Source organism: Euprymna scolopes, chromosome 18, assembly GCF_053919585.1.
Source record: "Euprymna scolopes isolate OS-2025 chromosome 18, ASM5391958v1, whole genome shotgun sequence".
Taxonomy (NCBI): domain Eukaryota; kingdom Metazoa; phylum Mollusca; class Cephalopoda; order Sepiida; family Sepiolidae; genus Euprymna; species Euprymna scolopes.
In genome coordinates this window covers 66381907-66407458 of record NC_136499.1, presented here as the reverse complement: position 1 = coordinate 66407458, position 25552 = coordinate 66381907, and the positions used below count along the sequence as shown (strand labels likewise).

At 33.6% G+C, this 25552-nt stretch overlaps 1 protein-coding gene across 1 annotated transcript in view; it reads right to left on the bottom strand.

Moving 5' to 3' along the window:
- Window positions 1-25552, bottom strand: part of LOC145297907 (protein MIS12 homolog) — a 293967-nt gene that overhangs the window by 189501 nt on the left and 78914 nt on the right. The window lies entirely within an intron of this gene.

The window sequence follows — 25552 nt, the reverse complement described above, 5'->3', positions numbered from 1 at the left end:
AAAACAATACCAATCTTGTGAAAATCTTTCGCCTCTGTCGAAAGTTTTAGACAGACATACAAACATACATGCATGCATTTAAACAGACAAGTGGGATTATATAATAGACTAGCAGGGGTACCCGGCGTTGCTCGGGTGTTTAGAGGTGTGTATGTTGGGGTGGGGTGGGGATCTAAACAAAAGAATAAGCTAAGTAATAACCCTGTTTAAATAATATAAAAAAAAAACAATAAACAAACATGATGCAAATGAACGATATTAAAATTTCTTCAACTCGAAAAAACAAAAACTGAAAAAGAAAACGCGAACATGATGAAAAAAAAAAACGAACGTATACAAAACAAAGTGTTAAAACTTCTTTGAAAAAATCTGAAAAAAAAAAAAACAGCGAACGCAAAAAATGGCATAAATAACCCTGTTTCAATATTAAAACTCTGTGTGTGTGTGTGTGTGTGTGTGTGTGTGTGTGTGTGTGTGTGTGTGTGTGTGTGTGTGTGTGTTGGGCGGTGGTAGATGGAAACTAGAAGTAATAGCCCTGTTTAAATATTTTTAAAAAAAAAAAAAACGAACAAAAACCCCCCCAAAAAAAAACAGCGAAAAAAGTTTTGTGAGGGAGGTAGGCTCGAACCCGAAGCCTTGAGATTAATAGTCTGATGACATAGCATGACGTCACGAAGCCAGGGGCTTTAAAAAGAGTCAAAAATAAGCATTTAAAAATAAAGGTGGTTTTCTAGGTCAAATCTCACGCCATAGCAGGAGCAGAGAAAACGAATTCACAGCACAAATTTTTTAAGATAAAAATGACTGAAATAAAAGATTTTTACAACGTCGTTTCGTAAGTGTTAGATATTATCATCTCGGTATAGCATATAAAAAGTTATAAGAATGAGCAAGCAAGCCAAGAAGCAGCCAGAAAAAGGCCTTTGCTGGACATACAGGAAAAAATGCACATGCACAAACACACACACACACACACTTTGGCTTTTATATATATAGATGGCAAAAAACTAGCAGTTACGATATACTACTTATTCTATGTGTATATACTTCAGACAGGTGTAGTTCTTATATCTAAATTTACACACACACAAATATTATTATAAGAGAGAAGGTGAATGCCTACTATTCTCGAGAGTCTAAGGTCTCTCTATACAAAAGTTTGTCAAGACAACCTGGCATGAGGATACTTTTTCCTTACAAGTAAACTAACGAAATGTTAAAAATAACACAGTATTTGTGGCCTAAATAAGATCTCCTTAGTATGGCCAACCAACACTGACTTTTACAAGAAACGGTGCACTTGTTTCAAGTGATGTTACCTCAAGTAACAGCACAAAGCTAGATACTCCACCAGACTAGATAAATTCTTGTTCTGGAATATGGTGAAACCAAGAGACCACAAGAAAGATATACGATAATATATTTAAATGGCTAATTGGAGAGAGAAAAATTATGTTCTCAACTTCTTTACTAATTCAACGTTAAGAGAAGTAAAAGAGAATTTCGATAGACTATTTGAATATCTATGTATCATATAGAGATCAAGCGTTGGCCTAAGGAAGGAGGCCCCTTGATTTCTGAGAACTTCAACCGAAGTAAAATGAAACACAGTGTATTATACTTACATGAATTTATCAACAATTTCCAATTTTCTATATATTTTCATCACACAAAATACATGTTAAAATATTTCTTGGTTTGTTGATTGAATCATTTGAGGCATGCTGAATGGTGCAAATGCTTGGTATGGCACTAATAAACTTGCATCATTTGTTTTCGCATATTTCTTCTGCCAAGGCTCAAGAATCTTGTCTAACTTAATATTTCATCCATAATCAGAAGAAACGCTGGATTCATGTCTTTACCAAGGATATTAATGAAATTGACAGCCGTTTGTAAAATATTTGTAGTATTAATCCAGTCAGGATCAGCAGAGTGTAATCTGATATCTGGTTGGTTCAGTCTTATCACCCCTGAGTATGATCATACCCTCACTTTATGCCAAAAATATTGCAACATCTGTACACTCTGCAAGTATATACTTTTGTTAATTACCTCCTTGTTGTCCTCTTTTTTTTTTTTTTCAGATATTCAAAGACACAATCGTGTGTATAGTTATAATTTCTCTTTCATTGAAACACTTCAAACATATGGTTTCATCTTCATGTGAATAAAGTTGCATGTTATTTAGAGTTGTGTTTATTCACTGAACACATATTCTTCTATCCACTAAAAAATCCACTTGTTTTCCCTTCAAATTCAAACATAAATAGCTTCCTCCTTAGTAAACATAAAACAATTTTTACATCAAAAGTTCCTAAAAAGTATCTCTCTTGCTCTCCCTCAGGTTAGTCGATGTAGAACAGTTGAGATAGCAAGTTCAGTTCACTTGGGAAGATCAAGGAAAACTATGGAGTGCTACAAGGTGATCTTGAAAGAAAGAGGGATGAAAAAAAAAAAAAGACTTTGCTAGAGCAAAGTTAGTTTGAATGTAAATATCTAAAAGCTATCCAATACATGTCAACATGTAAAACAAATAACAACGACATACTAGATTTTTGGAAATAGATTTGCAAGTGGAAAATTTGTGTTTAACTATGTTATTCTTTGTGGGTGATATTAAAGTAGGTGTCCAACCAATCATAATCATATTTGATTTAATGTCTATTTTAAATGCAGGATTGCATTGGATAGCTTTTAGAAACTGACTTCCAAGCTAACCTATCTCTGGCTGGGCATTTATTTATCCTTCGGGTTCATTTTTACCACTTTCTCCTACGTTTTCCTTGGCTTTCCTCTCGGAACTAACCTTGTTAACTCAACTGTCCTACATCTACAAACCCAAGAACTCTTATCGATTCTTTAAATTATACAATATTATTATTTTCCTTTTCATCCAAGAATACACAAAATAATTAAAGAATAGATTTAAAACCCAGATAACTTCTAATTATATAGAAAAAAATATCCTCAAATGATTTTGGTATGAAGATAGAATATGATCACCGAGATTTGGATGATCACATTTATAGCCAGGGGTGATAAGAACAAACGAATCAAGTACTAGATTACACTCTGCTGATCCTGATTGGATTTATACGACAAATATTTTACCTGAACTTCTTTACGATGTAAAGCTTCTCTGAATGGATTGATGATGCCAGTTTTTGCATGGGGCAAATATAAAAAGGATAACGCCGATTTTAATTGCGAGCATGTGTTGAACGACTTTTAGAAACTGGTTTCAAAACTAATTTCTATCTATAACAATAGAAAAATGCGAGCATGAAAAGTAATATGGTTATGCTTAAACATGGAAAAGTAAAGGACTCGTTGTTAAAACTGGAAAAGAAAAGGACAAGATATTCTAGTAAAAACTATAATAAATTTATAACTTAAAATATTGCAGCATTAAGAATTGATTATATAATGTTATAAATTGAATTTTTTTTTTAATTCTTAATGCTGCAATATTTTAAGTTATAAATTTATTATAGTTTTTACTAGAATATCTTGTCCTTTTCTTTTCCAGTTTTAACAACTAGTCCTTTACTTTTCCATGTTTAAGCATAATCATATTACTTTTCATGCTCATATTTTTCTATTGTAATCCATGATGTTTCTAGGCTTCCAATAAATTCACTTGTTCTTTGTTTAATTTCAGTCTTATCACTTTGCCCCCATAAACACATATGTAATAACAATGTATGGCACTCGTCTGCTTTCAATAAAATCCCCCAATTATCTCCCGTTTATGCTTTCATTCTCTCTGTTTCCCTTATTACTTCTCTTTCTGCGACAGCAATAAATTAGTAGCAACAGTCATTGTTGAAGAGATGTGGTTGTTATGAAAACCAGTCATAAAAAGCGTCGCTCACCTTACATATTTTTACAATTTTGAACACCAGAAAATTCATCATACCTTTTGTTTTATTGAACGAAAATTGAAATTTCTTTTTCACAATATAGCTGAGAAGGTGATCTATAAACTGTAATAACTGTTTCAAATTTAAGCGAAAAATGAGTGAGCAGTGAAGCTTTAAAGCAGTTCTAAATGACTAATACCATACATTCAAACACTACCGTATTTGAATGTATCCTAAAGTGGCAGTTTTAGTCATTTTATGTTTATTTTTGTCTTACATCCATCCTAATTACTTCCTTCCATGTTTTTTCTTGGTCACCTTCTGTGAACTGAACACGGTTTTCTACATCTACTAACCCAAGAACCCTCATCCATTCCTTCAATGCGACCAATAAACACTTTAGTCTTGTTTTCAATAACTGTTCACATGTGCTTTAAAATACCATTTTTTTTTTCTTACTAATGGAATAAAGAAAATTTTCAATTGATATTTTGAGGTTTTTATTTTTATTTGTCCAGTATTCATGAGGAGCAGATGAAAAGTTATTGAGAAAAGTCTAAAGAGTATCTTGTCTGTCTTATACAATGAAACACATTTTAAAAGGGAAGGTTTACTGGCTCTGTATATTCTGATAAAATATATATAAGTATCGACATTTAATGTACAGCTATTCTTGTGTATTCATACCACAATGTTATCTACATGCTTTAATGGAGGCAAAGCAAATTTGCTTGACAGCAGTGGTTACCCATTTCAAAAGCCAAATTCAATGGGAAGCAAATATAACATAAAATGGAGTGATACAATCTTTAGAAAAAGATCGCTATGTCTACAGGGTTAAGTGAAAAACCTAAAAATGTCTATGCAGGAAAAAAGATAAAACCAATGCAAAACATACACATACATGCACACACACACACACACACACACACACACACACACACACACACACACACTCACGCTGATATCTATATTTACAAAAATAGATCATAAAACCTAGTCAAAATTCCGTCCGACAAACGTTATCTTTCTATATTCTCAGACAAATCTATCGATTGGCCTGATTTTAATTAGTCGATAGCCATTGGCAAAATCTATTCTGTACTTGTTCTATCAGCCATAGTTACAAAAACGTATTTTTAAAAATACAGAAGCACTTCCATTCTGTTGCAAAAAAGAAAATCAATGGCAGCTATTCCATTACCAAAAGTTTTTGAACTTTGGCAGACATAAATTTACCAAATCTTTAAGCAATCTGTATCATTGGTTTTTAGAATGGCCATAGGTTTGTCATCTTTTTATTTTAAAAAAAGTGACATTACACCATGGTACTTAACAGAAAAAAAAATCTGTAGACATAAGTTTGAAGCCATCTTTAATGTTGAAGTATATATCTCCCTGATTGATGATTCTCAAAATATCACTTGATTCCCAAAAAAGGAATTTCACCTTACAGGAATAGAACTGAAGGAATAATGAAAGGGAAATAACTCCAAACTTGTATAAGAATAGTGTAGATTACATGCAGATGTGTCATCACATATTCAGTCTGTTTTACATGCAATGATCTACACGAACCTGTAAATTAATTCTTTTTATTTAGTAATTAACACTATTTTTAAATTACAATTATCTGCAATTTCTCTTTATTTTTTCAATTCTAATTTCTTTCAAAAGCATAATTTACAGATTGTGCCATCAGAATCTTTTTGATAAGTTGGCATTTAATATTAATATCTTTTTTCTTAACATGATTATAAAGTTTGAAAGAGAAATTTTATTGGCATGTATATATACATATATGTATATATTAAAAAACAATATAATGAGCTTAGATTCGATTGTTTTAATCGTGAAAAAGTGAGTTGGCAAAGCCAATAAATCTTTAAAAAATAAAATAAGTCTTAGTTTTTACTATATCTCCTCTTTCTTACTTTTTGAAATAGTATTAATACTATGGTGCTATTTCTAATTCTTATAATGAATTATTCTAATTTTCTATTTTATGGTTTGCTTATTAACAGCCAAAGGTAATAAGACAGAAATAGATAAAGAGTGAAAGAAGGGAGAGTGATAGAGGCTGTATAAATAAGGAGTGGGGAGGAGGAAAACATATGGCTAATTAGAACAATTAAAATAGATGTAATTTTTTTAAACATGACTCAATTCCAAAAATATTTTAACATGTATTTTGCATGATATAAATATAAAGGAAAAAAGTCTTAGATTAACTTAGTAGTAGTAGTAGTAGTAGTAGTAGTCTGATATTGCATGATTTCCCTTGAAAAAAGACAGCATTTACTCAGTGTACACAAAACTGAAGTGCAGGATTTTCTTTTGAATCCATTCTTTAATTTTTAACTAAATTATTGGTGAAGTTATTAAGTGAAAAATCTAAGAGCATTGCATGATCATTATTATGAAAATTCAAAAGAGTGTAAATCCACATGTAAAAGAAAATGGTATAAGAAATCCAAAAACAGCTCTCATTATGTAATATATACTTATGATCTTAACTTGCCAATGAACATAGTTAAAATAAAATTCAATTGGCCCTTTCTCATAACTCAACGGTTTTAATTATTGAAAGGTTGTTGTGACTGACACACCATCCAAGTTGCCATTCCTTCATCTTGCTCATAATTGGTACGATGCTATAGTGCTTTCGCATATACTCATTGCGGATGTAGTCAAGTAGTTTAATTCCAGGCATCTAACAGATCATTTTGGTTTCAATATTGGTGAATCCTCACTCTGCCTTCTTCATAGTCGATAAGCACTCAAAGCAGGTCTCACAGCAATCCAGTAGATGGTCACTGATTTTGCAGTCACAGCGGATGCTAGTGTTGGTATGCCAGTTGTACACAGGATGTTGCAGTGTCAAACAGAAATATTTGAAAGCATGCACTTGTGGAAGATCCTGTCTGTTAACTTGGATGGGACCATGTTTGTTTTTATCGGTGGTTAAATATTTCAGCTTTATAACCAAACTGCGCCAGCGTGTCCTTTCAGGGTTGGACATGTTGCAGGTCAGATTTACTCTTTGAGGTGAGCAAAACATACATAGCATCTATAACAAGAATGAATAGTAGTACAGAAAAAAACTGTATTTATGATAATAATCTAGATATAACCCAGACTTTTTTTGTTTTTGAATCCCAATATAGCACACACCTTAAAAAAACTATTTTAGAAAATGCACCTCAATCTAATTAAAACCATTGGTTTTAATTAAATTGAGGTGTATTTTCTAAAATATTTTTTACTATTATTAAAATATTATGATCAAAGATAAACAAATTTTTATCATAGTCCACAAATTATCCCCCTTAAAGTATTTTCTTTTCCATGTGGCCTCAAAAGTGAGATATATATATACATATATATATATATTTCCAGAAAGTTTAGATAAGTCATTGGTACCGTCGGTTTCAAAACTGATAATAGGGGACCAATTTAGATACTCATATCAAGCTCTCTTCAGCCAATACTCATCTGTTTTAAAACCGGAATTGGAATCATATACATACATTACAAGATCTCGTTCAAATCTCGTTTTTCTGAACAACTTAAAATTCAAATAATAAAATTAGAAAATTTTTCCATTTAATGTTTTGGACACTAAAGAAACCAAAAGGAAAAAAAAGAAAAGGAAACTTTTTATACTTAAAATTTTTCTGTGATTTATTTTATTTTATTATATTTGAAATGTTTATCGCATCATCTATGAAAATATGGTATTTGAATCTATCAATTTTAAACTCTTTTCCATCTCAAACGGAACCCATTCTAACTCAACTTTCAACCTGTCCAAGGGTTGGTTGGTTGTTTTTGTTTTGCGGCATATCAACCCTTTTCAGGTTATTTAATGCCGAATCCAAAGATTTTGAAGAAAACTTTTTTAATAGAATATATTTGTTTTTTGCAAGTCAGTTTCTATTTAACCCATAGTTGGGACCCTAACAGGTACTACCACTCTGGGTCAGAGTGGACCTGGGAGCAATGGCAATTAAAGGGTGGCTCCACACTCCTCAGAGCCCGCAAGCTGAGGCCTCACCATCGTATAAAGTTTAAGGTCATATCCAGGACTCTGCCAAGGGAGATAACCTTGCAAAGTTCCGAAAGCCAATTCAAATTTGATCATTATTTTTATTATGAACTTCATTTAAATAACCTGAAGAAACCTATCATATATAAATTTTATTTATCTACTGCTATCTACTGCAAGAGACAGAGAGACTCAAAAAGGACAGACAGAGCAAATCCATGCAGAGACTTATGATGATCTCTCTTTTCTTTTTAACAGCAGGGGCATTATCTACATGCACTGGGTTTCCACTGGACAGACAGTCAAAAAGGAATATTATGTTGAGGTTTTGAGGAAGTTCAGGAAGAGATTCACACTCCCATATTTTTATTGTCATTAGAAATCGCACATTTTTCAATCAAATTGATTGATTGACTGTTATAGTTGAGGACCATCATGGTGCACTGGGAGAAAGCTTCACATGTCTCTCCACAGTGACTTGGTTCACAATATATTGTAGTCTACATTGCACTGTAGAGAACCTACTGTTAATTTTATAAAATTATTTTTTATATATAATAGCTTGAATTAAAGTTTAAAATCAAAAGTCAAGTATCATGCTTCAATTGTGTTCTAAACATCAACATTCATTTTGAATGCACCCTTGGCATATCAAAGAACCTACTGTTGATTTCATATGTCTGGCCTTACTGCCTGTGTGGTGATAATGGGTTAAATTTAAGTTTAAAATGAAAAAGTCAAGTATCATGGCGCTATTGTGCTTTAAACAGAAACATTTATTTTGAACCTGCCTTTGTCATATAAAGGAACCTACTGTTGATTTTATATGTCGGGCCTTTCGACTTGTGTGACAATAAAACTTCTCAAATACACTTGTGATGTTAGGCTGTGTAAGGTGTTAACTAAATCGCCTATTCCTTTTTTCATTCGATTATTTTGATTATCGATATTCATCGAATAATCTAAAAACACTGCCAGGCACATAAAGTACCTTCATGTGAAACTTCATAAAAAAATCGGCCCAGCCGTTTTCGAGTTCTCAGAGAATGAACTCTCTCACGCACACACAAAGTTCCTTTTATATAATAGTAGAGATAGAGATACTAGCAAGCTGCCTGGCAATGCCCCGTTATAAAATACATTTAAATATGATATTTTAATTTATGCAGATTATATATATTTATTATTATTATTATTATTATTATTATTATTACTATTATGATAGAGCCATTTCTCTATTGATTTTTACACAATATATAGTTGTGCCCCCCCACCCCGGTATGGCCTGGTCATAAAACATGCTTAAATATATTTTAATTCATGTAGAATTCGTATTTATTATATAGCCAATTCTTTACTGATGATTATTATATTGTACCCAATATATAACAATGATTTCAAAAGTTTGTTTTTTTTAAATATGATTTGGGTGACATTAGCTAGAATCGAAACCAAAACATTTAGCACAACCTTAGTCGTTACCATTTGAGCTATCATTATATAGATAAGAAATAGTTAAAAATAATCTGATTTTTTAACTTGCACATGCATAGGATAACCCTTGAAGTAAACTTGCAACTGCCAAGTTCTAATTTTTTTCAATTTTGTACTCCTTAGCAGCTATTTTTACCAGCTAAAGACTAAATCGAATTTGTTCCACAGATCCAAATCCCCTATATATCCATCCAATATCATGTCTGGACGAAATAGTATATATATATATATATATATATATATATATATATATATATATATATATATATATATATATATACATGTGATAGTAGTATTAGTAAATTCTAAAACGATTGAAAAATTTTATAATAAACCAATCCTAGGATAATCCCAAAGAGGTTTTCATCCTAACAATTCCTGATATTTCTGTTTGGAATCAAAACTTTAATAGCGATGTTGGTGGCTTAAATTATACAGATGCACAGGCATTCGGTAATCATGATAGGTTTGTGTTGCAACAAAATTTCCAATATAAAAATAGAACAAACAGCAGAGAGACATTTTTAGAATCGTAAATCATGAACATCCTTTATTTACGTGTTCTCACAAATCAGTTTTGTGTGTTTAAGAAAGACGCAACCATGTTTATTACTCCTGATTTTATGATGAAGAGCTTGTAAGAGAAAGTAAATTACTGCAAAGATTGCCTGCTTAAACTGGGAAGAATCATAAAACTTGGCTGTCATATACCATTATGAAGGATTATGTCTTCTCTACACAGTTTGAGAAAATCTTAAACTATTTCATGACATACTGGGATAAAGTTCAGCAATATCTTCACTTTAAGTCCAAAAAAATCTTTTAAAATACCACTAAAATATTTTGGTCAATAGATAAAGATTTTAATTAAAATATGAGGTTTGTCTGAAATATAACACAACTGGCTGTGCTGTGTGTGTTATGGACAAAAGAGGTACTGTAATACCATATCTTGAAAGAATTTGTTAATAATAAAGATTTGGTATCTGTCTAAATTCGAACTATACTACGACTATCTGTTAAAGCTAAATTCAGTTTTTTTTTTGTTTTTGTTTTTACACAGGCATCACCACATTATCAAGGCCAAGAGGCCACTCGAGGATAAGGGTTAAAGAGTGTACAGTAGAAATTGGACAATATAGTAATCATTAGTAATGAAAATTCGGTAAATTTGTTAACTTATATGGAACGGCTCATCAAGAACTTATTTACGTTAGACTTGAAGACAACCATATTGTAGTCAGCTGGAAAGCAGGAAAATGGAAGATAATTCCACAGGCATGCAGTTCTAAGAAAGAAGCTTTGTTCATGGAATCTACGTTTAGGTTTAGGCACAGATAAAGAGTGGGGGGAATTATTGATAGTGTTTTCAGTTAGACTAGTGTTTCTTGTGAAAGTTTGGTGAGGGGGGGACCATAGACTGAAGCTCAGTCGAACACTTTCCATGAAAATAACAATACATCAGAGACAACCTTGCAACATCTCTTCTGTGAGATAGAGGTTGCAGGGAAGAGAAAAGGTCATCTCCTACAAGGCTACGAAGTCTATTTTGAACTATCAAGGCAGGACAAGTCCTTTCTAGCAGCTCCTGCCCAGATGTGGCAACAGTATTCCATCCTTGGACGTACCTGGCTCTTATATAGATAGAGAATTGCATCAGCAGTGAGATATCTACTGGATCGATAGAAAGATCTCACCATTTTTCCAGCGGCCTTGGCAACAGATTTGATGTACGTGTTTCATTTAAGATCAGGAGTAACGGTCAAGCCCAGAAGCTTGTCAAAACTAGAAGCCTCTTGAAGAAGAGAGCCATTCATTTCAATTGATGCCAGATGTGGATCAGAATGTTGATGATGTAAAGAGAGAAGCTTGGTTCCCCATTGTACCATGTGCTCAAGATCAGAGGAGAGAGAATCGGAGAGATCTTGGTCGTTTACTGTCTTAGATGTGCTACCATAAATGGTAGTGTCATCAGCATAAATGTCTACAAATGATGTGAGGATGTGATTTGGAAGATCATTAATGTAGATCAGGAAAAGAGTTGGGCCCAGGATGGACCCCTGAGGGACTCCAGCATTAATACTGTAAGCTTCTGATTTTTGCCCCTCAACTACTACTCTTATGAACCTATCAGAAAGAAATCATTTAATAATTGAGAAGACATTTCCAGCTATACCATAGCTAGAGATTTTGTGAAGTAAACCTTTATGCCATACCCTATCAAAGGCTTTAAATATGTCAAGAGCAATTGCCCTAGAAAGGTTGCCTCCGTCGAGAGATTTGCTAATCCTATGAGATATAACTGTAAGCACATCTGCTGTAGATCTAGCAGAACGGAAACCATATTGAGTGTCACTAAGAAGGTTATTTTTGTTGAGATGGTTGATTACTTCTGTATTTAACACAGATTCCAGCAACTTACTCATGACGCACAGGAGACTTATTGGCCTGTACTGAGAGGGGGATCAGCGATCACCTGATTTCTTAAATACAGGGCATACTGATGAGATTTTCCAGGGTGATAGGAAGCTATTCTCTTTAAGACAATGTTTAAACAGTTTTGCAAGTATGGGTGCTAGTTCTGGTTGAAGTTTTTTAAGTACGTCAGGGCCAGTTGCTTTACTGGAATCAAGGTTTTTGATTAGTTTGGCAACATCACGTACAGATATATGTATATTACATAGCGTGTTTTCTGATACAGGAGGAAATATTGGAGGTTGGCAGCCTTGGTCGCAAAGGGTAGAATTAGCTGCAAAGTTCTTGGCAAAGAGTTTGGCTTTGTCTGATGCTGACGAGATTACCTCAGGTCCATTGATGATAGTTGGGATAGAGCACATGCTTCTGTTCAGGATTCTGTTTGCTATTTGCCAAAACTGGTGGGAACCAAGCCGCTGCTCAGCTACTTTGGACTTGACGGATTGAGCATGCAACTCTCTTGCATTTTTTATTACTTTCTTACAATGGTTGCTGGCAGTCCTGAAAGCGGCTTTAGTTTCCATACATCTATTACGTTGGAAGTAATGGAAAAAGTGATTTCTGTGCGCAATGGCAGCAACACATTCTGGAGAGAACTATGGCTGGCTGTTAGATTTTTGCTGGAACTTTTTCGCGGGTATGAAACGGTCTATACCTCCAATTAACCATTCCATCAGGTCTGATACTATGGAGAACACATCCTTTTTAAACATGGAATGCAGAGGTAGATCCGATATAAATGTACAGAAGCTATCCCAGTCAGCCTTAGTGTATCGATATACTGTACGATGGAGAGGTACGTCTGGGGACTTATTACATTTCATTTTTATCTTAATTGATACAACAGAGTGGTCGGAAGATCCAAGAGGAGACAGAACAGAAACTGAACATAGTTCAGGGCAAGTTGTGAGAAAAAGGTCTAGTAGACTCGCATACTGGCCGTCATTGTCGGGCACACAGGTGGGTTCGTGAACAATCTGAGTGAGGTCATAAGCAATGGAGAAATCATGACAGAACCTCCCCTCATCATCGGTCTTGTTTGAGTGGGTCAACTATTCCACGTTGTGAACATTGAAGTCTCCACATATGTGAATGTTAGCTGAAGGATAAGCAGATAGGACTTGGTCAATTTTCTCAGATATGCTTTTAAAGATAGTAACTCCGCTGTTGTGGGGGCAATAGAGAGTAAATATAAATGCAGTAGTGTGAGCTAATGCAACCCGGAAGCACATATAGGATAAGTTAGGAGATGTCCCTACCACATGGAAAGCCATCTTTAATATGGCACATATTCCATGCCCATGGCGATCTTGGGGGTCAGATTTAGAAGTTAAGTTAGAGTATCCTTTAATTGCGAACTCATCTAGGGAAATAGCCTATCCAATGCCAGTTTTGCTTAAAAATAAAAGGTCTGGTTTTGTCTCCTGTAATTGGGTTTTAACCTCTGGAAGGTTAGAACGTAGACCCCTGATGTTGGAGAAGGAGACATGGTAGTAGGGGTCTACGTTGGAAGTTGGAATCATGTATTTTTTCTTGAAACTTGTCATGATGAAATTTTGGAATTTGTGGACTAGGTCGTCAGATTTACTTAGAGCAGGACAGAGAGGGGAAACTAAGAGAGAAAAAGAAACAAAGAATTTTTTTTTTTTTATAGAACATGATAAGGTAAAGCCATAACAATTACCCACTAATATGGCATTGAGAGGCCCCACCAGAAGCTACTGCATGGTCCAGAATCCATTCACCAAATGGCAATACAGCAGCCCCAGTACTTTGCACCTGCTGATAGGACAGCCTCCTTAGTGGTTAATCCAAGGTTCAGGTCCCTGACTATCAGGCGGATAACGTTAGCCCAGATAAAACGTTTACCTCCAGCACCTTTACTAGTGACATGGCTACAAGGATAGACATAGAAACAGAAAATTTCCGCCAACTGTTCGCGCAAAATACTGCCAACCTAGAAAACAGCTTTTTCTTCTCCCTTTGTCAGAAAAATCACCCATTAAAAAATGAGGACTGAGGGACAAATAACGAGAAGCAAGAGTAACGGGAGCTGCCGATAATACATCCAAAATGCGTTTTCTACTCTCCATTAAAAAAAAAATAACTTAAAAGTCCAACGGACGTGTTTAAGGGAAAGTATGGTGATAGATTCCTCTCTCACAAACTAAAAATGAATACAATTACCTAATCTATTTTTTGCAATCAACTTGGTAGATAAATAAACATTTATGGACAAGAAAAACGCTAGCATTTAATAAAACAGAAATACATGAATTAAATACTGAAATAAAATGCAGTTATTAATATTTGAATCTAAAGATAAAAAGTATGATTAATATAGAAGTCACTTATCTCAAAAAAACACTTCCATCTCCAAAATGCAAACTGTAGAAAAGAAGTTTTAATAACATCAGCGTTCAAAAGACTTCTTTTCTTTTTTTTTAATTAACCGTTAAAAGAAAAGCGTGATCTTATTCTGGACTTTAGCTAGTCACGTTTTAAGAAACTTGCGATATAAAAGAAAAGCGGAGGGGGGGGGGGGTCTTCCGAAAGTTAGTTGGTGACGTTATAAGTAATTGCGAGATAAAATGAAAGCAGGATTTAGTGGTGGGGACTGAAAGGATAATATAATGGATTGAGTCTATGCAATATTTAAGATCAACTTGGTAGATAAATAAACATTTATGGACAAGAAAAACGCTAGCATTTAATAAAACAGAAATACATGAATTAAATACTGAAATAAAATGCAGTTATTAATATTTGAATCTAAAGATGAAAAGTATGATTAATATAGAAGTCATTTATCTCGAAAAAACACTTCCGTCTCCAAAATGCAAACTGTAGAAAAGCGTTTACCATACGATTTGTATTATTTGAATTCTTTGGACTACTATTCTCATATTTATTATTTAATTGAAATTCATTATTGAGATGAGCAGTATTAATTAATTTATTTATTGCGGACTATTATCCTCATCTTTCTTAATTGTTGTTTCACAACATTTTGGCCAATTATTCCTGACCTTCGTCAGGTGGTAACCGCAACGGGATAAGAACTCCGAATCTCCTAACTGCATTCTCAGCAATTACTGCCTTCCATAGTTGTTGTCGTCTCACAACGTCTTGGCCAAATAAGCCTTTGGCCGGCTACAGTTTCAGGTGAGAATTGTCTGAAGATAGTGGTTTCAAACCTACCCAAAACCGGCCAGAGGGTTACTTGGCCAACATGTGGTGAGATGACAACAACTATGGAAGGCAGTAATTGCTGAGGATGCAGTTAAGAGATTTGGAGTTCCTATCCCGTCGCGGTTACCACCTGTTCTCATATTTATTGTTATTTTCACAACATTTCAATCTATGTAACCTCCAAACTTCTTCAAGTGCATCTTGTCAAACGTGAGAAACTTTCTGTTGAACTCCAGAATCTGTATGGAACTTTATTTAAGCTATAGGGGTAGAATGCTCTTATTCCGTCAGCTATGATTGACTAAATAATTTGCAGTTGTATTTTGAATATCATCCGCACTGAGAATTGAATCTTCCCCAAGTTCAGCAAGATACACCTGAAGAAGGTTGGAGGTTATATTGACCAAAATGTGAAAATAACACTCAAAGAACAGTATTCCAAGAATGCAAATAAAACACCTTACAGACTAATGTATTATTTTTTAATCTTCAATTTGGGGAGGAGGGCGGTAGTATATGTTCTGTTGTCATAATATAATTCTCCCAGGGATTACCTAACATTTTTATTTCATATTTATTTTTTTTGTGTTATTTTTCTAATCCTGTTTGAATTGAATTTTCATGAATAAGGAGAGGGTCTTATGGGTAACGTTGCAGACTATGGAGAAGCCTACGCTAAGTTCAAGTCTCTGCATCATCATATTCAGTTTTCTGACATATGTTGAGCAGTTTTTAGAAATTGACTTCCAAACTAGGGTATCTCTGGCCAGGTTTTTATTTAGCCCTCTTTCGCTTACGTCCATTTTTATCACTTCCTTCCTGTTTTCCTTGGTGTTTTCTTGTGAACCGATCCTATTACCTCAACTGTTCTACATCTACTAACCCAAAAACTCATTCTTTCATCATCATATTCTGTTTAACATCTGCTAACAGCTGGTATGTGTTAGATGGCTTTTACAAACTGACTTCCAAACTAACCTATCTCTGGCCATGTATTTATTTTTGCCTCTTTTTACTCAAGTCCATTCTTATTACTTTCTCCTGTGTTTTCCTTTGCCTTCTCTTGTGAACTGAACCAGCTATTTCAACAGTTTTACATCTACTAACCCAAAAGTTTTCATCCATTCTTTCAATGTGGTCATACCATCAAAATCTTTGGTCTGCACACAATTCCCTATAGTATCCAGATTAATCCATTATGTAATAGAACCCTACAGTGGCAGACTGATAGTTTTCGCTAGTATATATAGAGAGATTCGAGTAACAGGGTCCCATTGTTTTAGTTTTGAAAGTTATTTGAGTTCAAAAATCTGTCGCGAACACAGCTGCAAATTGTTCTGAAAAAAGGTCATGCGGGTCACACATTGCCACATGGCATGATTGTTGTCAGATTGTGACATCACAGGACCAGATGTGTGAGAACGAAAGTTGGCAAGAGATTGTGACATTTGAAAGAGTGTTAATATGTTTTGGGGTAGCGATGAGAACAGATTAGAGAGCCTGTCTAAGGAAAGCGATGAAGATACATAGCAGTTGGTTCCTGGAAGCAAGGAAACTCACATTGCAGTTGAAACGTAGCAAGAATCAAAGACCCCCGAATGAGGAATTAGCAAGAAACTAGTGATGCATCTCGAGGCTGATTCACAAAGCAAAATAAAACTCAACTATATCCAAAAAAAAAGACTTAGGTGAATTTATCAGTGTGTTACAAAGGTGCTCAGAGAAAGTCAACACAAGGGTGCACGGCCACAAAGAAGAAACATAATGGCATATTGCACAATAACTTATTGTAAGTGTGAATGTAGGTGTTTGCATTTTGGTCAGTATAGTTTTTAGAGTGAACTTTTGCCTTCCGCACTGCCAGTGTCCAGAGGGAGGGTGCGGAAGGAACTTCCATCTTGAACAACGCCTTGCACAGATTCGGCCTTTTTCAAATCAACCAGCATGCAAGACTGATGTTGTCTTTGCGGGTTTCTAGCAAAGCAAAAGAGTTTTCACATTGAAGAAGGCACACTTGTTTTACATTGAACACATGCGCCGAAATAAAATTATACTTCTTCACCAGTCAGACTCGTCCTTTGATTTTTCACCTCAGTTGCTGCTGTAACAGTAAGCAACTTTGTACGAGCATTTAAACGTTGTATGAGCAGCTGAAACGGCGCCAGTTCACAAGCTATAGAACCCCATGATTATGTAAGAACATTTGTTGTAGAATTCAGAAGAGTTGATGTGCCATAACTTGAATGGAAGTAAATACGTAATAACTTATAAGGTTATGAGCAGAGTAAGAACTCTTTAAAGACAATTGTAAACATTTATGAACTGAAATGAAGTAGTTTTAACAACGTTATAACAACTGTACTGAAATGAAACGTTTGTTACGAGAGTACTCTTTCTTGCCTTCACAAGATACAAACCCGTCTTCGAAATCTAGTGGACAAGGATCTTTTAGTCTCCCTATTTCCTCTTTCTCGCAGAAGAGATATTGCATCTTTGCAATATCATTACTTTTATGGTAGATGCTCAACTGCGCTTCAATCCATGTTACCCCTCCCGTAAAACTTTCACCACAAGTACTCCTCTATCTACAACTGTCAACAATTTTCTTCACTCTCTATCTGTGCTTAAAACTAAACAAAAATTCCATCAGCAAAGTTTCTTTCCTGGAACTGTCCATCTGTGGAACATAATGCCCTGGGTCCGTTTCCCAGCTAACTATAACATGATCATTTTCAAATCTAATGTAAATAAGTCTTTGTTTAGCCATCCTTTTATATGATTAACCCCTACCCAAGTTCCACCATAAATGATCATCATACTGTCTTCTCACCGGCCACTTGATGTTCATTAACCTTTCTCATAGAGTAGTCTCAGAGCCTTATTAAGCAGTGATCACCAAGTGAAAAGAGAAAACACTCATACTCTCAAGAAAATTATTAACCCACAATTTACCCAAAGTTATGCATAAAATAGCAACTTGTATCCAAACTATTGTATACAATTGTTTAGAGAGAATCGTTATGGTGCTTTAACATTAAATAATCAAAAACGATTTAATCAGATATAAAAAGATGCAAACAAAACTCATAGAATTGTATCACAAAATTTCTTTCTGTTTTATTTGAGTTAAAAAGATCAGGTGTGGCTTCATTGATATGAGTCGGCTACTTCTAATGCAAGGATCATCCAACCATCATGTATGGACATTTCTATGGCAAGTGTTCTTATATCACTTTTGTTATAGGAAATATATTGCTTTTATCTATGCAACTTAGTCTCAATTATATTTCAGAAAGAAAGCAATGCAATAATACAACTCCTCGAGTTATCTATTTCAAGCATTTACAAAACGATGGAAGAGTCTGTTTAGGCCTCATTTACATTCAATGAAAGTAAATAAGGATAAAAAAAAAACTTTTATTTCTATTTGTCTTTTCCAACGTTGTTATTTGATATCAAAGCATGACTAGTTCGAAACAACTCATCTTAAAGAATGCAATAAAGAGGAAAATACTATTTGAGACAGAAAGAGAAAGAGAGAAAAAAAACAAGGAAAAAAGAAAAAGGGGAAAAACAGAGAGAATGGGAAAACAGAGAGAAGGGGGGAAAAGAAGAGAAGGGGGGAAGAGAAAGAAGGGGGGAAAGAGAAAGAAGGGGGGAAAGAGAAAGAAGGGTGAAAAAGAGAAAGAAGGGTGAAAAAGAGAAAGAAGGGTGAAAAAGAGAAAGAAGGGTGAAAAAGAGAAAGAAGGGAAAAAAGAGAGAATGGAAAAAGAGAGAGAAAGAAAACAAAGATAGAGAGAAAAAGAGCATATTTTCCCCAACTGATACAAAATAAAATAAATGGATTGTCTTTTCATTCTCTACTAAACATTGACGTAGAAGAGGGCACAACACCTTCTCTGAATTGTTCCATTTAGATCCTCACCTCATAATGCTAAGTGTTTAGCAAAGGCGGTATTAAGAACATTTTTTTGTTAGTCTTTGATATGACTCAACCAAAAATTGAACTTTGATCTCCAGGCCCATTAGCCAATACTCTAACTATTACACCAAGTGACATAATAAATTAAAGATTCTAACCATGCTAATTTTATAATTGTGGTGAAAGCTTAACAGTATAATCCCAAAAGAGGACTTCAAATTTGATATGGTTGACAAAAATGGAAAGACTTTGTAAATAAAATTATGCCAGAGAAGAAATCTTTCACATGCAAGATTGTTGGCAGTTAATGATATTTGAGATTTTAACTATTTACAGCAGACAAAAAAAAAAAAAGCTGTAACATATGCTTCCAAACAAAAAAAAGCTGTAACATATGCTTCCAAAAAAAAAAAAGCTGTAACATATGCTTCCAAACAAAAAAAAAGCTGTAACATATGCTTCCTAACAAAAAAATGCTGTAACATATGCTTCCAAACAAAAAAAAAGCTGTAACATATGCTTCCAAACAAAAAAAAAGCTGTAACATATGCTTCCAAACAAAAAAAAAGCTGTAACATATGCTTCCAAACAAAACAAAAAGCTGTAACATATGCTTCCAAACAAAAAAAAAGCTGTAACATATGCTTCCAAACAAAAAAAAAGCTGTAACATATGCTTCCAAACAAAAAAAGAAGCTGTAACATATGCTTCCAAACAAAAAAAAGCTGTAACATATGCTTCCAAACAAAAAAAGCTGTAACATATGCTTCCAAACAAAAAAAAAGCTGTAACATATGCTTCCAAACAAAAAAAAAGCTGTAACATATGCTTCCAAACAAAAAAAGCTGTAACATATGCTTCCAAACAAAAAAAGAAGCTGTAACATATGCTTCCAAACAAAAAAAGAAGCTGTAACATATGCTTCCAAACAAAAAAAAAGCTGTAACATATGCTTCCAAACAAAAAAAAGCTGTAACATATGCTTAAAAAAAAAGCAGTAACATATGCTTCCAAACAAAAAAAAGCTGTAACATATGCTTCCAAACAAAAAAAGAAGCTGTAACATATGCTTCCAAATAAAAAAAGCTGTAACATATGCTTAAAAAAAGCAGTAACATATGCTTCCAAACAAAAAAAGAAGCTGTAACATATGCTTCCAAACAAAAAAAGAAGCTGTAACATATGCTTCCAAATAAAAAAAGCTGTAACATATGCTTAAAAAAAAAGCAGTAACATATGCTTCCAAAAAAAAAAGAAGCTGTAACATATGCTTCCAAACAAAAAAAGAAGCTGTAACATATGCTTCCAAACAAAAAAGAAGCTGTAACATATGCTTCCAAATAAAAAAAGAAGCTGTAACATATGCTTCAAAACAAAAAAAGAAGCTGTAACATATGCTTCCAAACAAAAAAAAAGCTGTAACATATGCTTACAAACAAAAAAAGAAGCTGTAACATATGCTTCCAAACAAAAAAAAAGCTGTAACATATGCTTAAAAAAAGCAGTAACATATGCTTCCAAACAAAAAAAGAAGCTGTAACATATGCTTCCAAATAAAAAAAGCTGTAACATATGCTTAAAAAAAAGCAGTAACATATGCTTCCAAACAAAAAAAGAAGCTGTAACATATGCTTCCAAACAAAAAAAGAAGCTGTAACATATGCTTCCAAACAAAAAAAGAAGCTGTAACATATGCTTCCAAACAAAAAAAGAAGCTGTAACATATGCTTCCAAACAAAAAAAGAAGCTGTAACATATGCTTCCAAACAAAAAAAGAAGCTGTAACATATGCTTTAAAAAAAAAAGCAGTAACATATGCTTCCAAACAAAAAAAGAATCTGTAACATATGCTTCCAAACAAACTTTTCTTTGCAATTATTTCATTTATGCACTTCTTGTCAGAAAACATGATAGCCGCTTTTTGAAAGACTTATGACATAAAGGTTTGCTGGGAAGTTTGCCTTGGATTCTTATCTACATCTCCTATTATATAAATCTTACCTGTCTGTTTAAATGTATGCATGTATGTTTGTATGTCTGTCTAAAACTTTCAACAGAGGCAACAGATTTTCATGAGATTGGTATTGTTTTGAAGCTCGACCCTTCAAACGACAAATATCAAAAAATTGGCTAAAAACATTAATTCCTTCACCCTCAACTATGCACTTTCTACAAGGAGGGGTCGATTTTTTCGTTGACATTTGTGCAAGTCATTCAAACCTCGCATCAACGACGTTGCATAAAAGATGTTATTTCGACCATCCGTGATGTCACAATCGTGGTGAGCACATCGATAAGACCGTTTGTTTTGGGTTTTTTTCACCCCCTTTTCTTCTGGCACGTTACAGGTACGAGCCTGCTTATTACTCCTATTTTTTTTTTTTTTTTGCTCAACCAACACCTTTACACACACCTCCACTTTCTTTTCCGCTTTCGCGTTACAGGTTCAAGCCTGCCTGCCTACTACAACTTTTTTTTTTTTTTTTTTTTTTTGCTCAACACACACCTCCAAACACCTGCGCAACACCGGGCACCTAGGCTAGTATAAAATAAAGTAAAACAATCTTTGCTTATGTTTATGCCTTGTATGATCGAAAACTTCAACAACATTATTATAAAACTTAATACAAAATTAATACCACCATTGTAAGTATTTCTCAGAAAATTTTATGAAAGGAAAATTCGTTTGATACAGTTTTCAATTACATTCCAGGACAAAGAAAAAGAAGTAAATATAGCCTGATAAATAGAAGCAGGAATAACTAAAACTCTAATCAGCTAACTAGCAAATTTAACAGCATGCATATATATAAAAATGTGCAGTAACATCAATTCCATGCAATGAAAACCCACGAGAATGAACTGTAGAAAATTCTGTGTAGCTTAATTGCCAAATATATTTTCATAACTTACTAGTATAAATATACAGGGTGGAACGATAAATTTGTCAATTTAAAGAAAACAACACTAAAGTTTTATTTTAAAACTTTTATTGAGAAAGTAAATTCAGGTAACTTGATTATGTAGTAGAGCTGACATCTATTCAATGTAGCCATCTTCAGCCTCAATCAGTCTTGATACGGGTCCGGAACTGGGAGCATGTCTTTTCCACAAGCACCGGCAGGAACTTGGCAAATACTCAGCGGATGGTGGCGATCAGGCTGGCTTTGGTGTTGTGGGAGGTTATGTTGGTGATGTTCTTAATGTATGACCAAACGAAGTAGTCCAGCAGGTTCAGGTTAGGGGAGGAGGGGGGCTCAGTGAGAGAAGGGTACAAAGTTGTAGTACAACTTCTGAAGCCAAGCCTGGGTTTCTTTGGATTTGTGGGCCGGTGCCAAGTCTTGCTACCACACCCAGAGTATGCCAGCAGCCACCTAATTGCACGAGGGGATCACCACACTTCAGCACATCCAGGTGCACTTTATTATTGACTTTCAAGCCGACTTCGAAGATATAATGTGGCATGATGTGACCCTTGAAACCACACGAAAGATCATAACCCTGGCCGGAAACTTTTTCATCACCCTCCGCATGTCCTGGTTATCTGAATTTGCATTTTGATGGTGCTGGCAATGGTCTTGTTGTCATAACTTTTATCAGTAGAAAGCACAAGTTGTACAGCGGCGTATCTCTGATCTCGCTCGTTGAACATTGTGTCACTTCCAGACATGATAGAAGGCTCCTATCGCTCTTAACATTTGTACACAACTGGCCAATTAGTAGATGGTCTGCAACAAAAAGAAAACTATAGTGTGGTAACATAGATACACAAGCACCTAAATATATGGAAGAGTATATTTAATATATTATATGTATACATAATATATTATATGTATATTTTCCCCCTCTTTTTTTTATATTGTTTTAATGATCTATCTTATATGCTGAAGGCATCTTGGGAAATCAGAAATTTGAGCTTTTTGTACTAATATATATATATAAAACAACGATGTTTGCTCAACATGAAATTATTCATTCTTTTATTAATCATAAAACAAAAACGTTACTTTTATTGCAAAGTATTAATATATATATATATATATATATATATATATATATATATATATATAAACATTTGTCCATGTTTTCTTTTTTGTTTTTTTCCCCCCCAAAGGTTTCTTTTGAAAATAAATAACAATAAAAGTTATTTCCCATTACTCCAGGATGATATTACACTTACAGCTTTCCCTTACAGTTTTCAAAGACGTTTGAATACACAAGACTATTATTGATTCAATGTTCTTATAAGCATTGTCAGTTATGAATTGTTTAGGAGTTTCACTTGCAGCTTATTTCTATTTTGCCAGAGAAATGAGAATTAAAAGTTAAGAGTAATTAAGAACAAAAAGGAAATAAAACAGAACAAGTATTGAGAAGATGATGAATATGGAATAGCTAAAAGTTATAAAGTCGGTCAAAAGTTCATATTACAAAGAATCTTCTATGAAGAACTAACACGACTATCCAGCGTTGTCTGGGAGCATAGAAAACAAAATAGAAGAATTAAAAAAAATGGAACAGACCTCTCTCGCTCTCGAGTCCGTAAATAAAGCATCTGTGTGCCTGCAGATTAATTCTCATTTTAGTCACAACAACGTTAAGAAAAAGGGAATATTTTTTAGTGCCTCTTAGAAATTTTTTTAATTCTTTTCTTCATATTTTGGTATCAGCTTTTAAGACGCCTTGTTCGAGAAAAATTAATTTTGCATACGCAATTATCCTTTATTATTATAAGTCATCATTAAGCTTCTTTTTATTTGCTCATAAAAGTAAATTTGTACACCTGATTACTGAAACAAGATGTACGTTCAATTTTATTACACAGTATTTAATCTATATTCTTTAGTAAATTACATTATACATTACACTTTGAAAAAGGCTAAACACAAGTTTTGAAGGCTGCTTCAAAAAAAAAAAAAAAGCCAAATTTACAAAATTTAGCTTCAAAAGGGCCAATTTGGCAACCCTGGATAAGAATATGCGATGTAGCCTTGTTTTCAAATATCATTAAAAATGATCACTGTTGTAATGATGTGAGAAAGGAACTCATAGTAATTTCGATATGCAGCAGTTCTTCACCAAAGAAAGAAGAAGCAAAACTTTAAATAAAAAACGAGAACATTTGAAAGAAACGGCTAAAATAAAAAATTAAAAAATAGAACATTGTCTGCCAAAAGGTGCTGGACTGAAGGAGTAATATTGAACTATGTAGCACAATATTACTTTCTGAGTATTTATTAATACTTACTAATTTGGGTAAGTTTTATATTTAAAATACAATGGACACTATTTTCATATAAATATTAAAAGACTCATATTTGCCATATGTTATTGAATTTTCTGTCCAAAAAACTAATTTTTTGCACTATCCAGAAAAATATTTGTTTAAATATATTTCTCATTCTGTAGAATTTCCATGGTCCTGCTATTAAAATAATAATCTGTTAAAAATAACAGAAGTACAAAAGAAATTGAATTATATTTTTATTCAGTTATTGATTTATTTTTTGAACAGATTATTTTCTCACAATAATTAAAGAGAAAAAAATAGCTGAGAGAGAAACAAAAGTACTAAGACCTCAAGGTTATGGCTAGGATTAGATTGGATATATATGAAGAGTTTGAAATAAATTTCTGCAATCAAACTCTGAAAAATATGATAAACTAGCTGTAAATACCTGGAATTGCCAAGTAAAAGACATATTGCTAGGCAGAGGGTTTAGTCATATACTATTTTGAATGCATCAAATATCCTAAGTTGTTACAATTTTCCTGAAAGTTTACCATATTTTAGATTTTTGGAAGCATAAAACAGTCATTTTCATCCGTGAAATTCAAACAGAGAAATAAAATCTCACAACTTAAAGGGAAATAACTCATAGGTTAAATAAAAACTTACTTCCGTTTTTAAATGCAGCTGGTGTTGGTTATACTAATAATTACATGTAAATTAAATTAAAAATAAATTAAATAACTCAACTTTATATAATATTTCTAAATAGAATACTTAACAATTCTATTACTAATTTCCATTCAAGAATAGCTAATCATAAAACAGGCTGTCTTTAATGTAATATGCAAATGAGATAACCTCTTGAATGTTGATTTCTTTTGAATAAATAGTATATAAAGAAATCATGCAGGAATAAAAAATTTTTAAAAAACTATATATTTCAGTATTCAAATTTATTTGTGAAACAGTGTATCTTTTGTATATATTAACCAAATTGTGAACAAACAAGTGAAGAATGCATGGTCCCCTGTGAGTGCATAGTGAACGAGACATAAAAAAAAAGGACTAAGTTCAGCATTGCCCCCCTCCCATTTAGCCCCAAAATTCCCCAGGGGACGTCAAATCCTAATGAAAATAAACAAACGGTGCAGTTTTAGGCCTTAACATATGTAAATTTGAGTTCTGCACCATAAAAAAAAAAAAAAAAATGACGAAGTCCATCAGTCCCCCCGCCCCCCCATTTAGCCTAAAAAATTCCCAAGGCCTTAACATATTTAAATTTGAGTTCAGCACCATGCAAAACTTCTAAATAGACATACACA